The sequence below is a fragment of the Catharus ustulatus genome, chromosome 1, assembly GCF_009819885.2.
Source record: "Catharus ustulatus isolate bCatUst1 chromosome 1, bCatUst1.pri.v2, whole genome shotgun sequence".
Taxonomy (NCBI): domain Eukaryota; kingdom Metazoa; phylum Chordata; class Aves; order Passeriformes; family Turdidae; genus Catharus; species Catharus ustulatus.
In genome coordinates, this window is record NC_046221.1 from 103,566,236 (window position 1) to 103,587,538 (window position 21,303).

The following is a 21,303-nucleotide window of genomic DNA, read 5'->3' on the forward strand; positions in this document are numbered from 1 at the left end:
AGTACTGAAACGTGTGATAATTTTGCTCATGGAGGAAAACATAGAGATTAAGTGGTAGAGATAGGGAAAAAGTGTTCTCAGTTTTGAGCTTTACTTTGAGTCCTGGATATAACTGCAGAATGCATGTGAGCATTTAATTTATAGGGTAGGCAGATATTTATCATTTTCTTTCTTTGAGTTTTGAGAGGACAGGGTAGAATCTCTTGTTCTCATCAATCAAAACCATGGTTACTTAGCCTGTGTATTTTGTCAAGGACAAGTTCTGCTAATTCCTAGAATGTAGATTTATTTGATTTTTGCTTTAATATCTAAAGAGTAATTACATTAGATGCAATACTCCTTAAGTGAGAGTGGTATCTACAATTGTCTGAATGAGAATAAATTAAGGAGTTTTGTTTGTTTGTTTGTATATGCATTTCCCCAGCAACAAGCTGCATGTAATACTGTTAATTAAACCACAAAAGTCTGTAATTTTTAAAAATAAATGGATATCTCTTTAAAAGCTACACAATCTAGGATAAAATCACTGTCTGTAAGATGCACTGATCTTCCTTTCATTTTTCTACTATAATATAACTTGGGAGAGCAGCAGTCTTGACAAATCTGACAGATAAGGAGGTGGTTTGCTTTCTGTGGTTGCTGGGCCAGGCTGAGCACCTGCTCTGTTCCTGTGTAATTTCTCCACAAACATCTTCAAATGGTGTTTGATGATCAGCCACAACATTTGCAATAAAAACTGAATAAGAGCTCCATACAGACAAAATAATGCATCTCTAGTGAGCTTGAATGTGGGTTTGAGATATGGAAGAAAATATCGTTCTTCAGTATTAAATAAGACTCTCACTGAACTAGAGGTAGACATTGATCTTCAGTTCTGCAATCAAAGAGGAAATATAGCAAGGTCTGCTTTTATTTTGCTGGAACTGGCGAAGGAAATCCAATTCAAGACTGTAGAGCAGCCACAGGAAAACAAAGCATACAGGCAAAATATTTTCCATTTGGCAAAAAGACTGCATCAGACTATTCTGTATGTGGACTTTGCAGTGGTAATCTGGGTTTTGCAGTCCCTGAGCTCAAATGTAACAATGACCAGGCTTAAGAAACAGTTAAGACTTCATCTGAACGGCTCAAGAGGACAAATACCAGCACAATGAATGTGACCTTCCTACCTTGTGCCAGTCTGTGCACCTGCCTAAAATTGAAGGATTCTACTGATTTCAGTACAGCAATATCATTCATGTGACCCTGTGCTTTATTTGATTTGTCAGTCAGCTCCTGCAACCAAGTTCAAAGGGTTTTTTTTGAACCTTATGTTTACTTCCCAATGACTTGAGAAAATGGATTATTTTTTCAGAGGTTGGGGCATTGGAGCATATTTTTCCATTGAGTAGTTCAGGAGTGAGGGAGAAATACTGTTATCCTATGGATCTTTTAAAAATAATTTTTGCTTGTTGAATTCCCCAGTCTTGATTTGGTATCACAAAACACTTGGCTGGATATCATAAATATTTAGATTTTTTAGGTGTGGTTTGAGCAATATATTGCAAAATATCTTAAATTCCATAGTCAAACCCTGTTTAATTGCTGAATTTGAAAGCTATGATAATACTATGCTACAGTATTTAAGGATGTTTAGTCCTGAATTCCACACTCAATGCCTGCCACTGTAAATAACAGATGATATACTGAAAAGTAAATGTGAAAGAAGAGTTCATTCCTATGTCAAATTCAATTTAATGACATTGAAAAGCTATAAATATTTATTTATTTAGCAAAAGATTCTGGTTTTTTTTTCTTTAATAAGAGTTTGCTGAAGATAATATTTTTAAATAAAGGGACTATCTTCGACCAACCATGTTTGATTTTTGCTGATGACCTTTATGAGAAAAACCTCCCAACAACAACAAAACAAACAAAAAGCACAAAAAGATTTTGTTTACAGAAGAAAACCATGGCTGTTATAAATCTCTGCTGGGTCTGATAATATGTATTTTAAATCTCTTTAATAAAATGCCTTCAGCAAAATCAATTTGCCTCGTTGGAGTTTCTGTTAGTCTATCTTAAATGTCATCAACCTCCGGAAGAGACCTCTGAGCTGTTTGTGCTGCTGCAGCGCACGGATTATGCAGTGTATCACGGAAGGGCACTGTCTCACCCCAGCACCATCTGCTTCAAAGTGCAGGGGGAAACACTGAACACTTCCCTTAGTTTCATGCCATAAAAACGGTGAATAGGAGCTCATTAGCCTACAGCAGCTCCCATTGTAATCACATTATATTCATGCAGAGAAAATTGCCTGCCTGAACAGTAAGTCCTTCATATTGTTTAACACTGGTTGGATACTTCCCGTCATTTCTGCAGCCCAGATCACTTTAATTGTTTTCACTACTGGATAAATATTTTGTGGACTTTCAATTTAAGCAACATTCTGCAATGTATAGTGAAAGTTTAGGTTTATAGAGCAATAGTCTGAATTGAAATTTGATTGACATTTTTCTCATGTTATCGGGTTTTTTTGTTAATTTTCTTCAAGGAAAAATTAAATGTTCTTGATAAAAAGAAAAATCACTGGTTCAGATACCAAAAAGGCAAACTGTGTAAATAGTAATCAAGTAGATTGCAAGTGCTCTGAAATATTACTCCAGTACTTTCCTCTCCTACCCCCCAAGTTGCAAAATCCTTGCATTTAAATTTGTTTTCTATTTTGATAATTGGTATGAAAAGAGGTAAGCAAAATATGCTCTACAACATTTGAGTTTCATCCTGATGAAGGTTAATCAGCACTGGTAGACGGACCATTTGTGTTTTACAGTGGTTTCCACTCTTGTCCCACTGTGCTGCTTTGCTATAGTGATAAACTTCAAACAAAATTATTACTTATTTACTTTTACAGGGTTAGGCTTGAAAAGCACCCCAATCTATTGCTCTTCTATCAGTACATACAAGCGAATGAAAAGAAAATCACTCAAATGGAGTAATGTTTTCACTTTTTTTTTTTCTGTTTGAAACCCTAGCCTTTCTATTTCTTTTGCTATGCTGTGTGCAAGGGTAGGCATTGTGAAACACATTTTGCTGTAATGTATTTTGCTGCATGTTCCAGAGGTAAATTTTGTTGTGGATGTCAGCTATTCCATGCAAAGTTATCTTCTCTACTCTGTGAATTCAGTGAGTACAAACAGTTAGTGGTTTGCACATTTTGTTTAAATGAGGCCATGAATAGGCAAATATCTAGAATTCACAGCCTCTGAGATGTTTCACATTTTAAATGAAAAATATCATGAAACCTGCACTCAGGGTTACCAAATGAAAAGGTTTAAGTATTTAATTGTTTTATATTTTTCCCATCTGTCTTCACATCTCAGTTCTGCCTCTACTGAAAAAAAAGAAAGCTCTGTAGCCTTGAAAAATTACAGTAATTTCACGACCATAAAACACACCAGACTATAAGGTGCACTTTTTTTTGCCACGAAGATCCATGCCATCCGCAAAAAAGTAACGAATTAGTAACGGAATCCTGCGATCGTGGAGATTACTGGCAGGTGTTCAATTTGCAAACATTTTTCACAGATTGGTGTAGCCTTTAAATGCAGCCCCAGGTACCCTCCCAGGTGCCACAGACCCCGGCACTCCCACCCGCCCCCAGCACCAGGTGGCACGGCTTGCAGTTCCTGGCTATCACCGTGCAGCCGCGGGTCCCGGCTTCCCCTGCCTGGCAGCCACAGCTGCCGCAGGCCCAGGCACTCCTACCCAGTGCTGGCTGGTGCCGCCCGGCTTCTTGTTCCCCCTGTTCCCGGGCCGGGGCTCGCGGCAGCTCCCTCCCTCCCCGTGCAGCGGCAGAGGCCGGGGCCGGGGATGGCACTGGCTCCCTCCCTCCCTGCGCAGCTCCTGCCGGCTATGGCCGCTCGCTCCCGCCCCTCCTCGCGACTCAGTGCTCCCGTAGCACTGTCCCCTCATTGCGGCTCCCACTTCCGGGTTGGCAAATTTCGCAAATTTGTCCATTATTTAAGGCGCACCAGACTATAAGGCGCACTTCCGGGTTCAGGGGAGAATTTTAGTCAAAAGGGTGTGCCTTATAGTCGTGAAATTACTGTAAATGTGGTGATGGTGGTATCAAATGTGGTGTATATTATGGTGGTAGGAAAAAAAAATTTGTTTTCCAACATACTAAGCCTCAATACCACTCTCAGATTTAACATCAGTCTTTGCCTGAAAGGGTTTTTATTCTATTTCTATGTTTCCTCAGTGAAAATAATTACATAGGGAGAATTTCTGGCCTTGCTCAAGTGAAAGAGAATTTTTACTGTTTTTCATTTGAGACAGAGATTGAACATCAGTAATCTGATTTTTGTGCAACTCTGTTTATGTTTAGAGTTTTGGTATGACAAAGAATGAAGAAGTAGAACATATTTCAAACAGCCTGTGGTCTAGGTACTGTACTTCTCCTGAGCTACAAGTGAATTCCAAACCTTTATCCTCTTTCTTGTGGGGTTATGAGAAACCAAGGGGAACCCTTTGACCTATCTATTTTCTCCTCCTGCTTTGTGTCTTAATTTGCTTTTTTTTACCCTGTTTTCCCAGCATTTTTCCTTTTAATTCATTTATAGCCATGTAATTCCTTATGAAAAACCTTTCAGATTGTCTGGAAATAAACTTGGAACTTCATTTGATAGCTTTGCACCACAGTTGGGCAACTGGTGAGCCTAGGGATGCCATGCATCTCATACCTGGAGCACTGAAGCAGAGCAGAATTGGAAAACAGTTTATTTCCATTAAAAGCAATTTTAAAAACTATTTTAATTTTAAGTAAAAGCTAATGAGACTCATCTAATCCTTGAGTTTGAATTTGACGTGCAAGTTTGGCATCTAAGATATCTACAAATTTCATGAAAGTACCTTTTCTCTTCTTAAACCTCCCAATTTTCTCACATGATAAGAGAATTACTTACTTTAGTCAATATGGGAAAAAAATTTTTGGGCTTCCTCAATATTTTAAGATTTTTTGAAAAGCTTTTTTAAATCTTAAAATATGATAAAACTACAGAACCCAAATTTGTGCTTTTACAGAATTCTGGTCTGTTTGAAGCTATTTATGCATAATTTTAGCTGTTAAAAATGCTTTTATTATTTCTTCTTAAAATTTTTTTCAAGGAAAATAATTGTGGTAATTGATAAGAATAATCTGAGTTATTATCATACAAAATTTAAAGGTAAATAGTATGTTTTAATTCCTAAGTGCTCATTCCTTATCCGATCATTTTGTTTTAGCAGATAGGTTGGTTTTCACAGCACTTTGTGAATTAGATTTGTTTACAGTCCAAGCTTGGCTAATTACAATTTTAAAATATTATTTGTTGTGTGTAAGGACAGATTAATTTAAGAATAAGTAAATGTTTGCATTTAATATGCCATTTTCTTTAAGGTTTAAACACTTCTAATCCCCTGTCTACCTTCATTAAATCTGTGAAATTGCTGTAGTCATCATTTATGGGTATGCATGTTAATCTTGATTATAAAATAAAGGGGGTGTGGTATTTAAGCACCATATAATTAAGGAAACAATCATAATCTCATGAAAGATAGTAAATAGAAATTAAACTATTTAAGTTTTAATTATAAAGTGCTAATAGACTGAAATGTGATTTAAGTATGACAAACTAGAGATTTCTGAGACTGGTTTTGGAAGTTGAGGAGTTTCCAAGTATGGATCCAATACAATGCTTAATTTATTCAACAAACACTGTGCCAGTTTCCTTACATGTTTTGCTGGTGTTTGAGTGGGCTTTCTAGGGAAATTTGTGGAATAGATATATTCAGAGAGAACAGATGTTTAAAAAGACAATTCTTATTTGAGGAGAATGTCAGAAATATGTTATTGGATGGGATGAACAAATGTCTTATCAAGAAGTTATGGGGTTTCTAATCCCTCCATAACGCCAGCTGTGTAAACTGTCTTTTTTTTGCATTGTTTTCCATGCAGCCTTCCGCCAGAAGTTTATTTTTGTAATGATACATGGAAAAATGTCTCACTATTCACCGCAGAAGTCTGTAATTACTTCAGTTTCTTGCTGTTTTTTGAGATATCCCAGCTTCATCAATATAAATTCAAATGTTGCTCTTGTTCATCATACTGCTTTCACTTCTTTTCATCTTAGTGTCCTCAAAAAACTTTCAAAGTGTATTCCTTACTCTATCACCTGCACCATCCATATATGAAATAGTAATGGCTTTGGAGTTGTTCAAGTCAACCTTCAGCTGTGCCCTCTTGGATAGACAGCCCAGTTGCAATTCATGTTTTAAATTACCTTCAGAGGGTTTTGGTTTGTTTTAGTTTAGCTTTAATAATCACTGTCCTTATTATGAATTAGCTAGATGCATTTTTGACTGATTATCTTCTAACATGTGGCAGACAGTGACAAGCTAATATAAAAGAAAGATCCATGGCTACTTGGTGGGAAAATTGCCCCCCCACGCTTTCCCTCTAACCGTTTGTTTTTTGGTGTTTTTTTTGGTAACTAGTTTTTGGTATTGGTGAAAATTTTGAAGGGCAAATGTATTGCCTCTTTCTGTAAGTATATGCACTTCTAATTATTCTTGACTTAAAAGCTTTATTGCCTTGTTTTTGTCTTGTCTATGTAACGTATTTGTTAATTTTGGAATAAGAAAGTTATCTTTTTACTTATTTTCTGCATTCCTTCCTCTCTTCAAACACTCACACCCAGGGGGACGGTTGTGTATATTTTGTTTTATAGAATAAATTTTATTTGCTCTAAGCAAGTTGATTCTTTTTTCTGCCTCTAGCAAGGAATTAGTTGTGCACAGCCATCTCTAAATTGAATTAGTTTGCAGATGGTCCTCTTATCTGTATGCTTTAGAGGGATTTAAATCTCAGGGTTCAGAGTACTGACTGACCTATGCAACTTTAAATATTTTCTCCTTTGTTTTAAAGCAATTTATTTATCAGTTCTTATATCCAGGATTTTATCCATGAAGCTTTTAAGCTTATTAGGAACCTGCCATCTGGAACAGTATATTAGGAAAAGCTTCTCAGAGGAATCTGTTATAATTATAACATATTTGTTTCGATGGGTATGCTTAAAATTATTCTTTCTACTCATACAGGCTTAGAAGTCAACTGAAACTCATCTTTCAGACAAATATGTATATAGAGTGAATTAAAATTTGAGGGGGCTGGATACATAATCTAAATGAAAGTAGATTAGATATTTGGAGGTTGAAGGTTGATCTTGATTTCTGTGACACACGAACAGTTAGCAAAACACAAGCTCATCAAGCCTCACCAATTATTATTATGTATATTCCACTGAGTATAAGTAATGCACAGTTGATTATGTTTAATAAAACTGGACTATTTTTCAGGCTTATTTATTTACTATAATCCAAGTAATACTGTTGCCTATCAATAATTCAAATCAAAAGGTTTTTAAAAGGACAGAGTTAATTTTAGCAATTTTCTAAATTAAAAAAGAAAAACTACACGCATAATATTTTCGAAATTTTACTGTCTTCAGTTATTTCTTTAAATGAAGAATATTCATTTACTGTTTAAAATGTGTTTATTAAAGCAGTTACGTGTGAAATGCAAACACAGAGAAGCATGTGCATATATATACATGATGCAATAACATGAAGAAATATCCAGATTAGTTGGTAGTAACATGCCTACATATTTTAGGCTGGCACTGCTCAGATATGAGAATCCCACAATTTGGAAATCAACTAACAATACTAATGTGGAATTGAACCCAGATATGCCGACACTGATTCTACGGGCTCTGGAATGACCTTGAAACACCTTGTACTGTCATTTATATCTTCAAATTACTTTAACTGAGATTGGTGACAAAGGAAGTCACCTGGGATGTGTTTGCTGTCTTTTTTTCACTCCTGACTCTGCCCACAATGCAGAATGTTGATTCTGGGTTGCTGAGAGCCTTGTCATTGAAGATGCAATGTTAAAACATAGTTTTGAAGATGCAATGTTAAAACGTTGCATCTTCAAGACCATGTTGTCATAATGACTAGATGATTTTAAAGCCCACAGATCTTATTAATATCTTCATTCTTATTTTAATGGATTTCAGGAAGACCATCTTATGTCTATATCTAAATATTTTTACAAAGGTTCAGCTTAAAAAAAAATTAATCTAACCTTGTATCTGCAGTCCATGAAGAATAAAATAAAAGGTAAGAAGAACCTTTTTCCAGGTTCAATTTATAAGTTAATTATTTCAAACACGATACTTAATATTTAGTCATATTTTGAGTTAAGCAGGAATTTAATCATTATTTCAATACTGTCTATGTGATTTATTTGTGAGAGTATTTTGGGAATATTCTATTCATCAATTTTATAGCTTGTTTTATGATGCTAAATATTCCATATTAATCTTTAATAATTTGCTAGTTATGGAGTTGAAATACCTGTTTCTTCATTAAAATTTGCTTCTTTTTTTTTTTTTTTTTAGGAAAACTGGTTTTCAACTCCCTCTTTTCAACACAAGTTGAGTATTGGTGTTCTGCATGAGGAAGTTTGATAAAAATCTAGGACCATTTCACAGGTCAGGGGTCCCTGTCTTAGTCTGGCTGGAAAGCTGTTAGAATAAATACAGAGGACCAGGAGGTTGTTGGGAGCTAGTTTCTAGTGATGTCTGAAGCAGTTCCTAAATTTGTTTGGTTTATGTTAAATCAAATTTTTATTTTCTAGAAATTTTCAGATTTTCTAGAAATTCTTCCAGTTGCTGGCAAACTTGGACACTCCTGTCAGCCCTCTCTGGATGAGTGAGAGCATAGACACATGTACCAACGAGCTCTGTGTAAGTGCAGGATTTCTCCATCCCTAAGGCAGCAGCCACAGGAAAACACAAATTTTCTTATGATTGTATGAGCCTGGGAAAACTCCATTGACACAGCTGTACATTTTTATAGCTTCCATATGAAGATTTCCCATCTGAAACAATCCTGGTATCCTGGAGTACATCAGGAAGAGTGTGGCCTGCAGGCCAAGGGAGGTGATCCTGCCTGTCTGAAGGGCTCCAGCGAGGCCACATCTGGAATGCTGTGTCCAGCTGGGCTCCTCAGCACAAGAATGACAAAGAGCTCCTGGAGAGGGTTCAGAAGGGGTCACAGAGATTATTTGGGGTCTGGAGCTTCTCTTGTGTGAGGAGAGATTGTGGGAGCTGAGCCTGTTTAGTTAGGAGAAGACTGAGAGGGGTTTGCATCAATAAGTTGAAATCACTCAGGGAGGTGCCAACAGGGTGGTGCCAGACTCCTCAGTGGTGCCCAGCAACAGGACAAAGACCAAATGGCCATGAACACATGAATTTACACCTCAGCCTGAGGAGAAACTTCTTCACACTGAGGGTGGCAGAGCACTGGAAGAGGCTGTCCAGGATGATTGTGGAGTCCTCCTCTTTGGAGACATGCTAAATCCATATGGACATGTTTCTGTGTCACCTGCTCTAAGTGACCATGCCTTGGCAGGGAAGTTGACTAGACGATCTACAGCCCCTAATAATCTAGTTGTTCTATTGCACTTGTGTTGTGTGTATAATAAGTAAAATTCTGTGCATAAGTGTAGATAGAAGCTTCATCTTCTTTCTTAACTACTTCTAGGCTCTTCTTTTTGTAAGTGTTAATTTGCCAAATTACTTTTTTTGCTTAAATATTTATAAAAAATGGGGAAAAGAGGCAGCCTTTCACTGTAGTTTTTCTCCAAATTTAAACTTGAAAGATGGTACTTCATGTGAGTTACAAGCATGGAACTGTAAGAATTGAGTCCTTGAATTATGGTGGGGAACAAGAGCATCTTTAATAATTTTTCATCAAATTTAGGGCAAAGAAGAAGCATAATGTCATGATGATTTGACCTCTTGTAATTGCAGACGTTTAATTTTTATCTAGCCAGGCTGGACTAGGTTTTTAATATTTTATGTCATAAAAAGATGACAAATAAGATGACAAATCTGCCACTCCACTTAGCAGCAGTTTTAGTGATTAATATTCACATTGTTCATACAAAAGCTGTACATATTGATTTAAAAGAGAAATGGATAGCAATCGCTATCAGTTCCATAAATGAAAATGGAATTTATTTCTAGTCATAATAGAAACAGTAGAACAATAACAAATCAAGATTGAATAATTAAAATAAAATTAATTATTGAGAGACAAGAAAACCTTAAGAGGAATAGATAATTTTCTGTCCAAAACTAGGGAGAAGATTAAAAAATATTTATTAGAATTCTATTAAGCCAGGAATAATCCAGCTTGTTATTATCCCCTTAGTAAGATTTTTTGTTTCATTCAGGGAGTATAGGGTTCTCAGAAGTATGTCTTTTATTAAAAGTTTCAGTTTTTACTTCTTTTTGTGCTATCTACTTTGAATTGGTACTCCACAGGGAATCTTGAAATGTTTTTTAAAAAGATTTTTAAAAAATTGCTGTCCACTACAATTCTTCTTTGATCATGATCAATTATGTTCAATACCAATAGATTCTGAGTGATCAATAATCTTAATATGAAACTAATGCTAAAAACTCTAATTTATGAACCTTTTTATTATTATTGCCTTACAAGATAGAATAAAGATATTGAAAGTGCATTAGACAATCTAACTGTGCAGAAATATCTTTTTACTGTTGCAAATCTCCTTTTTTTCTTTTTTCTTTTTTTTTTTTAAATTTTGTTTTGTTTTGGTTTTCTGTTGGCAAGCAATCTTCTTGCATTTAGTTTTACCTGCCTGTTGACGTTATTTGGCTTTCTAACTAATAATCTTCTGAAACAGTCTTTTAATATCTCTTATTGAATGGAATCTCTCTGTATAAACCCTCATACATGCTAACTAATCCTTTGTCATATATACTCTCTTCAATTCAATGCTCTTATTATTATTTTTTAATGATTTCATTGAATCCTCAGAGCAACTTGAAGATAAGTGCTCCTGGACTTAAAAAAAATGCACCAAATTGAATTTTTTAAAATTCATGTAGTCATAGATATTAAAAGGATCTATTCCTTTAAATTTTGCTATCTTTGCAGGACTGTGATTCCTTGGTTTTGACTTTGTCCTTTTCAGACACATTATTTATCATTTGGCAATATTTGTTAGTCAAAATGTTAGCTCCAGTGATGAAATTTAACTACTCTTGGATAAAAGATAACATCAAACATAAAATATATGAAATATACAGGAATTGTTGTTCTGCTAAAAAATGTTTTATAAGCCACATACATGTTATTGAAATTAAGTTTGTGTATAATAAAGAGTAGCATCATAGATGCTGTAAACTAGCACCACAAATCAGATTATACTTCAGCAAATATTCTCCAATATTCTTTTCTTTTTTTTTTTTTTTTAGTTCAGAGGTGCCTATCGATGTGAATGCAGATGAAATGGATTTTAATTAAATTCTGTTCTTCATTCTGTGAAGCCTGCCATCTGATTTATATTGGTTTTCTGGACCTACACACATTTTCAGAGATAATGTTTGTGCCAAGTGAATCTTTTTGAGTCTGCATCTGCAATGACATGTTTTTTACCCTGCTGTCACATTGAGGATTTTCCCAGTAACTTCACTGAAACTAAATGAGCCTTTTCATGCAGTCAGGAAGGAGTAGAAGTTTCTCTTCATCTAGACACAAACATCTGTCAATGACCAATAAACACTGATCTTTACATTTCCCTTCTATAGTACAGGTTTAGATATTCAGTACCTTAAAAAATAATTTATAAATGTATACATACACAGATATGCACACACACATATGCATCACTACCATGTAGAACTATTTAGTTTTCTAAAGCTAGAAATTATTTTTGAAAATAAAAATTTAGAAATTTATGTGCAGACTTCTGGATTACAGAAGATTCAACAAAATTGAAGACCAGTGTGTGTTTGTTGACAACTACTGACCAGTCTTTCTCGAAATGGAGTGGCTTAAATGCCCTTACAATAAAGCTGCGTGAGAAAAGGGTCCCTAATATTTCTATTTGAACCAACTAAACACAGCTGTGGCCATCACAAAAGTTCCTCCCCTCTCTGGTCATCAATTTTGATTTCCTTTTCAATCTAGGAACCACTTCAATCTAGGAAGCTATTTTCCTTCCAGATTAGACTGATTTTTTGGTCTAATTTAATCTATTGCATCCAGATTTCTTGTAAAAACACATCTGAAGGTAACAGCTAGGTTTTTTACAGCTAAAGGTGAGGGAAGAGAGGGGATTCTCTCACCTCACTGTGGTTCTTGGTGTGATCTTTGTAATGAACTGTACACATTGCTTTATTCCACTCCTCCATAAAAACAGTACTAGCAAAAGTTTCAAGGTCTGAGCTGTTATATTGGTATGTTAGAGCTTGCTGCAAAGGTCTTAGGATAGCATACTAAACTTTGAAGTTATCAACTTGAAAATTCCAATATGGCCCTTATTTTTCTGATGTGTTATGTAGTACTATGTAATATTGTTATGCAGATCACCTTTCATCATCTAGATCAGCAAATGCTGTGTCAGTAGAAAGAGTTTTAGGCTGAAATTCTGCATTAGAAGCCTATTGATTTGATTAGAGCTTTCTGCCAGCAGTAAAAATACTATGCCAGTGACCAGGGTCACCTCCAGCAGAAACAAAGCTGCAGGAGCTCCACAACAGCTGAAGAGACGGGTGTTTCCAGCAATGCAGTAGTGCTGAGCACCAGCTTGTGCCTTAGCAGTGAGTCAGACTTCCTCTTGCCATATAAACGCAGATATGAATCTTCTGATGCATCCAGCCAGGTGGGAAGCTATTTGTGGCTGTCTAGACAGAAATAAACACACAGCAGTTACTGTGAAGGCTGTAAAGAGAAGACCTGAACGGACTCTGACTTTAGTCTTTAGGATAAGGCTCACATTTCTACATGAAATCACAGCATGTCTGATCCCCTCATCACATTACCTAGGAGCACATGTGGAAATGGAAAAGACAAGAAAGAGTGGGGCACCTTGTCAGACAAAGAGCACTTGACTGGCTTTTTATGTCTGTATTCTGCTATCAGTTGTCTTTAGCTACATACTCAAGGACATTTTGAAACTACATTTTTCAATAGCTGGATTTCCTAATTTTTAATTTTCTGTACCAAGTCTTATTAAGAACTATTAAATTTGGCTATTTTTATTTGAATCCAGAAGTAACCACAAAATACAAGTTACTTTATATTGACTGTATACAGTGGGATCTAGTGTTTTGAGTTTGTGAACAAAATTTCAGAGCTTTGAACTGATCTGGAAATAAGTCCAACCTATTAAATACTTAAACTATAATGCTAATAATATAAAAATATCAAAACTGTTAGGTCAGCAAAAATTTATGATGTAGCTTATAAGTTTGATGGAAGAAAAAATGAAAGTTGAATGTAAAATCAAACCAGATATCTCTTGCTTTTAATGGGCTATAAAATTTAATAGATGCCCTTTTAAAGGCAGTCTGCCATATTATATCAACCAAAACATGAACATTGAGATGTCCATTTATCCTAGAGTTTAAAAGAGTTCAAAGTCGCAATTCATTTAGACTCACAGAATATTTTGTGTTGGAAGGGACCACCAGAAATCCTCAAGTTCAACTCTTAAGCCAATGGTGCCTACAGGGATCACACCCACAATCTTGGCATTGGTATCATGCTGTAACCAACACCTTGTTCAATATCATTGTTTCTTTTTTCCCAATGAATTATGATGATTTATGTGTAGTACTTTCCTTGGGAAAACTGCTGTTCACTAGAGACTTGGTTGAGCTCAAAAAAGTACATTTAATTTAGAACTACAAGTTTCACTTGAATAAGATTGATGTAGCCCAACTCCAATAAATATGAACTGAGAAAAGAAAATCTATTTCCTTCAAAAGTATTAGAAACACACCAGAGAACATTAAACACAGGACTGTAAGCCCTGTCCTGTTGCGACAGATAATGTTCTCTTCTTAAAGAAGGGGAAATGCAAAAGTTGTCCAACTGTGTTCTCAAGAGCATCCTCAAAAGCAGTATATTAACATTGGACTGGATGTTCAGTTTAGTATGCTGTTTAGGTAGTAATTGCCTAAACACCAAATGTGTATTTTTGCCCTTGGAAAGAAATTTACTGGAGCTGAGGCAGCAATGCAAATCTTGTCTTGAGTAGCCTATTAGGTTTAAGATGTCTTTTCCAAAGTTAACATATGAGAGATTCTATTTGGAAATAGTTCCTCCAGCCGTGGACTCATACTTTCTTTTCAAATAGGTACTGGTCCCCAGTTACCTCAGCTGAGCACAGATCATATTGGCATTTCTATCCAAAACAGTCTGTGACAAGCACACTTCCTCTCTGTAGAAACAGAGAAAGCAAGAAAAGATGGAGGAACACAATCTTTTGATGCTTTAGTATTAAGAGAGAAATCCATGGGAGAGTGAGCTATGGTATGAAAGCTAATTTTTACATTCCTGTTGATTGTGGATATTCCCATGAATATTCCTTCATGCTTTGACTCAGCACTGCCCCAGGAGTATAACTAAAGATGAAGCAAAGAGGAGAACAACTTGTGTATGTTTTATAGGGCCTTCCCATCACCATGCCCTCATCCAACAAACAGTCTTGACAAATATCAGCTGTGCTGTGGCTGAAGTGGGTGTATTGCAAGATAAATTCTATGCATTTTCATAATTCCCAAAGTAAAATTGCTGAGGTTTTATTAGGAATAAGAGAAGAATCTTAGCCTGTGACTGCTGTGAAAATCACTAGATATACCTTCCTAGATGTAAATTACTTTCCATTTTAAGTTTATAATTTCTCTGTCTCTTAACCATCTGCAAAAAACAAAAGGTAATGAAATTAAGCATTTACATGGAAAGTCTTAAACCACCCTATATTAAAAGGATATTGCATGTATTTTGAGATATTTGGGGTGATGCTAATAAATTCCAGCTCCATTTGCCACAGGACATTGATATAAAAACAGGAATATTTGTTTGAGCTGGAAAGAATTCTATTAAAGATAACTATAAATTTCCTTTTTTTTGGAGTCTGTGAGGCAAAAAATACAATCAATGAGAGTCATTAACAGCCCTGTAAATACACGGTGCAGAACTGGATGGTTGGAAGTTGTGTTCAAATAGATTCAGAAGATGAGAAATTATGACAGTTCAAAATTTCACAGTTGAATTCAGCCAGTATATCTTGAAAGAGCCTTTGCTTTTGATAAGAAGCACAACATTAAAGATCTGCTTCAAGCATTTTAGAGGGGATTTTTTAAGCATATGAAGTTAAAAACAGATATGCAATACTTCGTTCAGCTGCTCAGCTCTTGGATAAAATAGTGGCATCAGTGCTCAAGAGTAATTTTTATTTAAGGACTATTAAAAAAATTGGGGGGATGGGGTGTCCTTTATAAGGCTAACCCTTCCAGTGAATTAACGTGGATCCCAATTTGAGAGAGACATTTCTCTCCATACTAGAGCAAATAATAAAAATCTGGATTTACTTTGATTCGTAGCATCTGTCTCAGACACATCTGCTACTAAAATCCCTGACTAGACTGATACTTTCTCTTTGGAGCAGTGAATTCCTCCTATACATTACACACAATTTTGATGCCCCTTCTGGAAGCTGTTAGAGGATTGGAGACCCTGCATGCTTGGGGGCATCCTTAAAAGTCAGGAGCCCAACCCTTAGATTCAGCATGATGTATATATATTCACCCTATGTCAGAGCAGAAACCCTGTCCCCCAAAGAGAACAGTTGCCTGCTAGGCAGGACCAGGATCAGAGGCTGTAAGGTATTCAGCTCAAGGCAGCAGCCTGGAGCCTGGATGTTCAGTGGATGCAGTCTCTTCTAGCCATTTTAGCTCACAAGCGAAAGAAGCATTGCAATGTCACTTCACGTCACAAGAAATCAGGATCTATTTGCATATCTCCCCCTTGCAATGAAACTAAACTGTCTAAAACATTTTTGGGGATTTTTTTCCCCCCGACTATGAAGATGTTGAATGGCTTCCCAAGTATTTTACTTTTATTCAATTAGTCAGATGGATTGTTTTGTTGGTTTGCTTTCAGTCTCATATTGTAGCTGGCTGTTTTTCTCAGTTTGGCTGCTAGCATCTTTCACTCCAGACTGGTAGTGCTGATGGTTTAGCCAGGTGCTGGCTGTTATTGCCAACAGAAGTATCTCAGGGATAGCACTATGCTTTTCAGAAGCATGTTCTTAATTCTGACTTCTGAGAATGTTCCCTTGGAGGCTTTGGCATAGCTGCTTGCTCTATGAATTTGTTGGCCTGGATACAAATTCTCCCATTCTTTCGTCTATGTGATCTGAGAAATAGCATTTTCATTATCCCCTCTCTTATCTGTGTATAATGACTTGGGTATTGTAGATTTCCCCAGCCAGTTTACAGAACACATGATCGTGGCATCGCTGTGGTGTGATTGACTTTTATGGGTTTCCAGCTGCTAGAGTTTTTGAGGCAAATTGTCAGTAAAAATTGCTGGTTTTCTGTGTTTGTGCTTGATTCTTTTTTCTTTTTCATGTAACAGTATATTCCTACCTAAGTATTATTTTTCAGACTCTTAACATTTCAAGTATGATATCTAAGTAAACAAATATATTTTTCTTACTTAGGACATCAAAGTCTCTTTTAATGAAATAGTTTGTTCTGAGAGTTAATGTCTCCTGTAAATACTGAAGCAAATTATGACTTAATATTTTTAGAGTAGCTAATGAGCTTCTGGCCTTTCATATTGTATTATCTGCCTATCTCTTTACAATATAGGGTGAACTTTTCAAATACTGATTTGATTTTTTTCTGTAAAGCAGAAAGCAGTTTTTTTCTTTTTGACTACTTTCACTGAAATAACTGAAAGGAAAAAAGCTGTGCAACCTCAAGCTAATTTAACTTGTTTTGTTATGTTATCTGAAAACCAACATATGCTATTTATTGGGACACATAAGATCTCTCCTGCTCTGTTAAAACATTCCCTAAATGATGCCTAAAATATTTTTAGCTTTTACATATTCAATTTTAACAATACATGGCTGTAGTTCCTAGTATTTTACTAACCCTTTTGCCTACATTTAAGCACATTGCAGTGCTTTTTAATTCTTCTCTTCCTATGAAATAGTTCAGGTATGGAAGAGCAGCTTAAGAACGCATTCTGATGTCACAAATAAAATATTTGATTTCTTCACAGACATTTCTAATCACATAAATGGAATTGCATCGCAACACCCAATAGCTTTATGCTTGAATGAAGAAACCCAACACCCTAGTGTTACATTATTCTTCCTGTATTTTCAAAGTGCATTAGTCTCATTGATTACTTCATCCCTACTAAGCAGGTTGTACTGAATATTCTGTAGCAAATTGATTTCTAGGTTATACCAGCATAATTGGCATAACATATTTTATTTAGTCTGGCTACAAAACAAAACAAAACAAAACAAAACAAAACAAAACAAAAATTAAAATATCATTAGATATTGTCCTGGTTCCAGCCAGGACAGGGTTAATTTTTGCAGTAGCCAGGAGGGATCATGGCTAGAACATCGAGGTTATTCCATACCAAGTCACTGTGTAATGCGTCCATCAGCATAAGAAATCTTCTTCTAGGCATTCAAATCCTGTTCTTTCAGATTCCAGCTGTTTACAATACTTTCAAAATTGTTCTAGCAAAGATTAAGCAAGATTTACTATTAGATTTGGCTTCTCAATCTTACAGACTTAGGCCTTTAAGCAATACTTTCTGTACAAGAGGCTTTCCTCACAGATCTGAAAGGGGCTGTGCTAGATTCTAAGTGCACATTCTAAGCACAAGATAAATTTAATTTTTACCTTATCATTTGTACATTAAAACTAATGGAGGTTCTGTAGTTCAAAAGGAAAACAGTAAAGAATAGTTTTGCATCTTTTGTGTATATTTATGGAAATAAATCATCAGTTTTCATGACAAATTTCTGGAGTCATCTATTTTTTCTAAGAACCAAAGACTATTTCCATTAAATGTAATTTCAGATACTGTTTCTTCATAATATATCTGCTGTCTTTATCAATTCATATAATCTTCAACAGTGTTTTGTCTATAAATGTTACAATTTTGTTGATGAAAGCTCAGGTGTTTAATTAACTTGTGCAGCTATTTTAAGCAATTTAGCTTTGTAAGAGTTTTACAAATGACTTGATTCAGAGGGACAAAAAGTCTTCAAATGATCTGTGATAATGTTGTCTTGGATGTACACTTGCATTTTTTCTGGCTAGGAGTGACTTGAGCGAAGCTGGTTATGACATTGTTCCACTTGAAAATAATGTTCTGTGAAATTTCAATTGTACAACAATCAGTCAGTCAGATGTTAATAGATAACCATCCTGCTTCTTCACATCATGTGTGTATGTGTGTTTTAGTGCTGGAAAGCCAGCAATATCCAGCAAGCAGACTGAGGCCTTGGATTGTAGCCTTCCTTTCCTGTTTTTTTTCTCCCAGCTGTCCAGCTTCATATTGACCAAATATAGACATTGAAAGAAGGGAACTGTCACGCTACTTGTTACCCTAGGAATTCACATCTTCTAACGTAGTTGAATAAGTGATTGTGCCAGGTAGATTGGAGGTTGCTACAGGGGTAGCTTTTGTGTGAGGATGCCAGAAGCTTCTCCCATGTCCACCAGAAGTGGGACCCATGGTGGAGCAATTTGTTAAGAACTGCAGCCTGTAGGAAGGGCTCACAGGGAGAAGTTCATGGAGGAACTTCAGATGGGAGCAGGGAAAGGGTGTGAGGAGCTCTAGCCCAGAGGAAGAAGGAGTGGCAGGGACAAACTGAATGAATGACTGCAACCTCTTGTGGTTCTTAGTGTGAGGTTGAGAAAATCAGAGGTGATGCTGAGCCATGGAAAAAGGGAAAGGTTTGGGGGAAGGTGATCTTTACAATTTGGTTTTATTTCTCATTACTCTGATCTGATTGGCAAAATATTAAAAGGTGTTTGTAGAAAGGTGAGGGTTGGTTTCTTTCACCAGGCAGCGACTAACAGAATGAAAGGATGCAGTCTCAAGCTGTCTCAAGGGAAAATTAGGTTGGATATTAGGAAAAAGATTTTCATGGAAAGAGTGATAAAGTACCAGGATTGTCTGCCTGGGGAGGTGGCGGAGTCACCATTCCTGGATGTGTTTAAAAAAAGACTGGATATGGCATTCGGTGCCATGGTTTAGTTGAGGTGTTAGGGCATGGGTTGGACTCGATGATCTTGGAGGTCTCTTCCAACCTAGTCATTCTGATTTTGATTAAACTAATTTTCCAAAATCATAAACCAGAGGTTGTAGTGAGTTGGGGCACTGACGGAAGAGTGCTGATTTGTGTGTTCAGAAACATCACTTAAGGAATTTAAGAAACAGCTTTGGCCATGACAGTTGAGCACTGCCTGGATTCTGGGGCTGCGAATTTGCTGTGTGGTGCTAGGAAAAATACATAAACAAAGGGCCTATACCAAGTCACTGATGTCTTCCATATCTCTTTTTATGGAACATGGGTTCTGGAATGCATGAATAATTAAACTATTTTAGCATTCATGCTAGGAACATTAGAAGTCTCTTATGTTGTTGAGAACTTTTAAAATATAGGATGGCTCAAATGCATAGTTATGTTCAATGATTTTAAAAATTTATAACTTTGTCTATGCCCATCTCTGATATATTGAATTATGTTAATAATAATCTCAAGTAATTTTTGCCCAGATGGGAATTGTGGTGATAAATGATGTGATAGGAAAACCACAGAAAAGCCTATGACAAAATTAATAAAATTTGGATAATGTGCAGTTAATAATGCACCGATCCACACAATGAGTGGTAAAATAACCCTCAACACTAACAAGAAAATGCAAAACCCCAGCACTGAATAGCTCCACAGTCCGTGAATGCCATTCATCTCAGGAACTGAATTAATTTGGGGCAGTATGTTGGTGACAGTATTCAATCCATGGTGTGAAACACTATAAAACATAACGCACTTAAACGTAGACTGTAATTCTGGCGTTTTCTGGCTCTCAAATTTTCAGAGTTAATTATAAATTTTAATACGGTTTTCATGTGCTTATAAAAATGAGATAGTTATGTTCTAATTATATTCATTTAAATATTGGGGAATGGGAGGAAATTACTTGGAGTAACCAAATATGTATTCCAGTTCTCAAAAGACATAATACAATATGTTCTTAATTCAGTGGATCTCATCTAATGTTCTGGCAAGGCTTTCCAAATAGATTTATAGTTTAGAAAATGAGATGAGGTATCAAGATACTCTGAGTCATTCCTGAAGCTTCATGACTCAGTATTCTTTGCTACAAAACAATAAAACATCCTTTCAGAAGATACATCAGTGCAGATCTTCTGGATTTTTTCTTTTAAACTGTTGCTCACTTAGCAGGCACATTTTCATCTACAAGGATATTATTAGGTAGAATTTTACATAACAAAACAACAAGCACTCATGTCTGAAAATGTTTACTTTGTGTAGAAATATATTAATATACGGGGTAATACATCTGAAGAACATAATTACATTACTTATTGCTTGATTTTCATTCTAAGATGTGCTTGTGTTTTAGATTTTTTTTAAAGCCTTCATCAATGAACTGAATTCCTTAATCAGTTTGCTCCCCTTATTCTATTCTATTCTATTCTATTCTATTCTATTCTATTCTATTCTATTCTATTCTATTCTATTCTATTCTATTCTATTCTATTCTATTCTATTCTATTCTATTCATATTATTTATGTGGTTTTTTTACAGTGCTATACTGTGAGGAAGACAAAAATTAGAAAATAATCTTTGCAGAATAATATAATAATATTTCATACATTGTCCTGCTTCTGTGTAAAGAACCAACTAGTCTTTAAATTGTGATTTAAATAGAAGTCCTCTTGCCCTTTTATAACTTAAAGACTGATTTTATTTATGTGAAGAGATATTCCAGAAGTATACATTTCGGGTGTCACTCTGATTCTTGAATGTGTCACACCATCCAAGAGGGAAAAAGCGACAAAATGAGGATCCGCTAATTCATAAGTCCCTCAAAATTCCCTGAATGAGGATGGTGGAGAGATAAAGTCTGTGTGGCTAGTCCTGGTCTCTGCTGGAGATGGAGGTGCACTTGAACACAGAAAATAAATTTGAATAGAAATTTAACCATGTCCAAGAAAGCTTGATGCAGGTCCAAGTTTGACATACTGTCTGTCAACTCCTGTCCCAGGAAACGTTATCTGTGCCAGTAGATTGGCATATAGCATGTCATGACTACTAT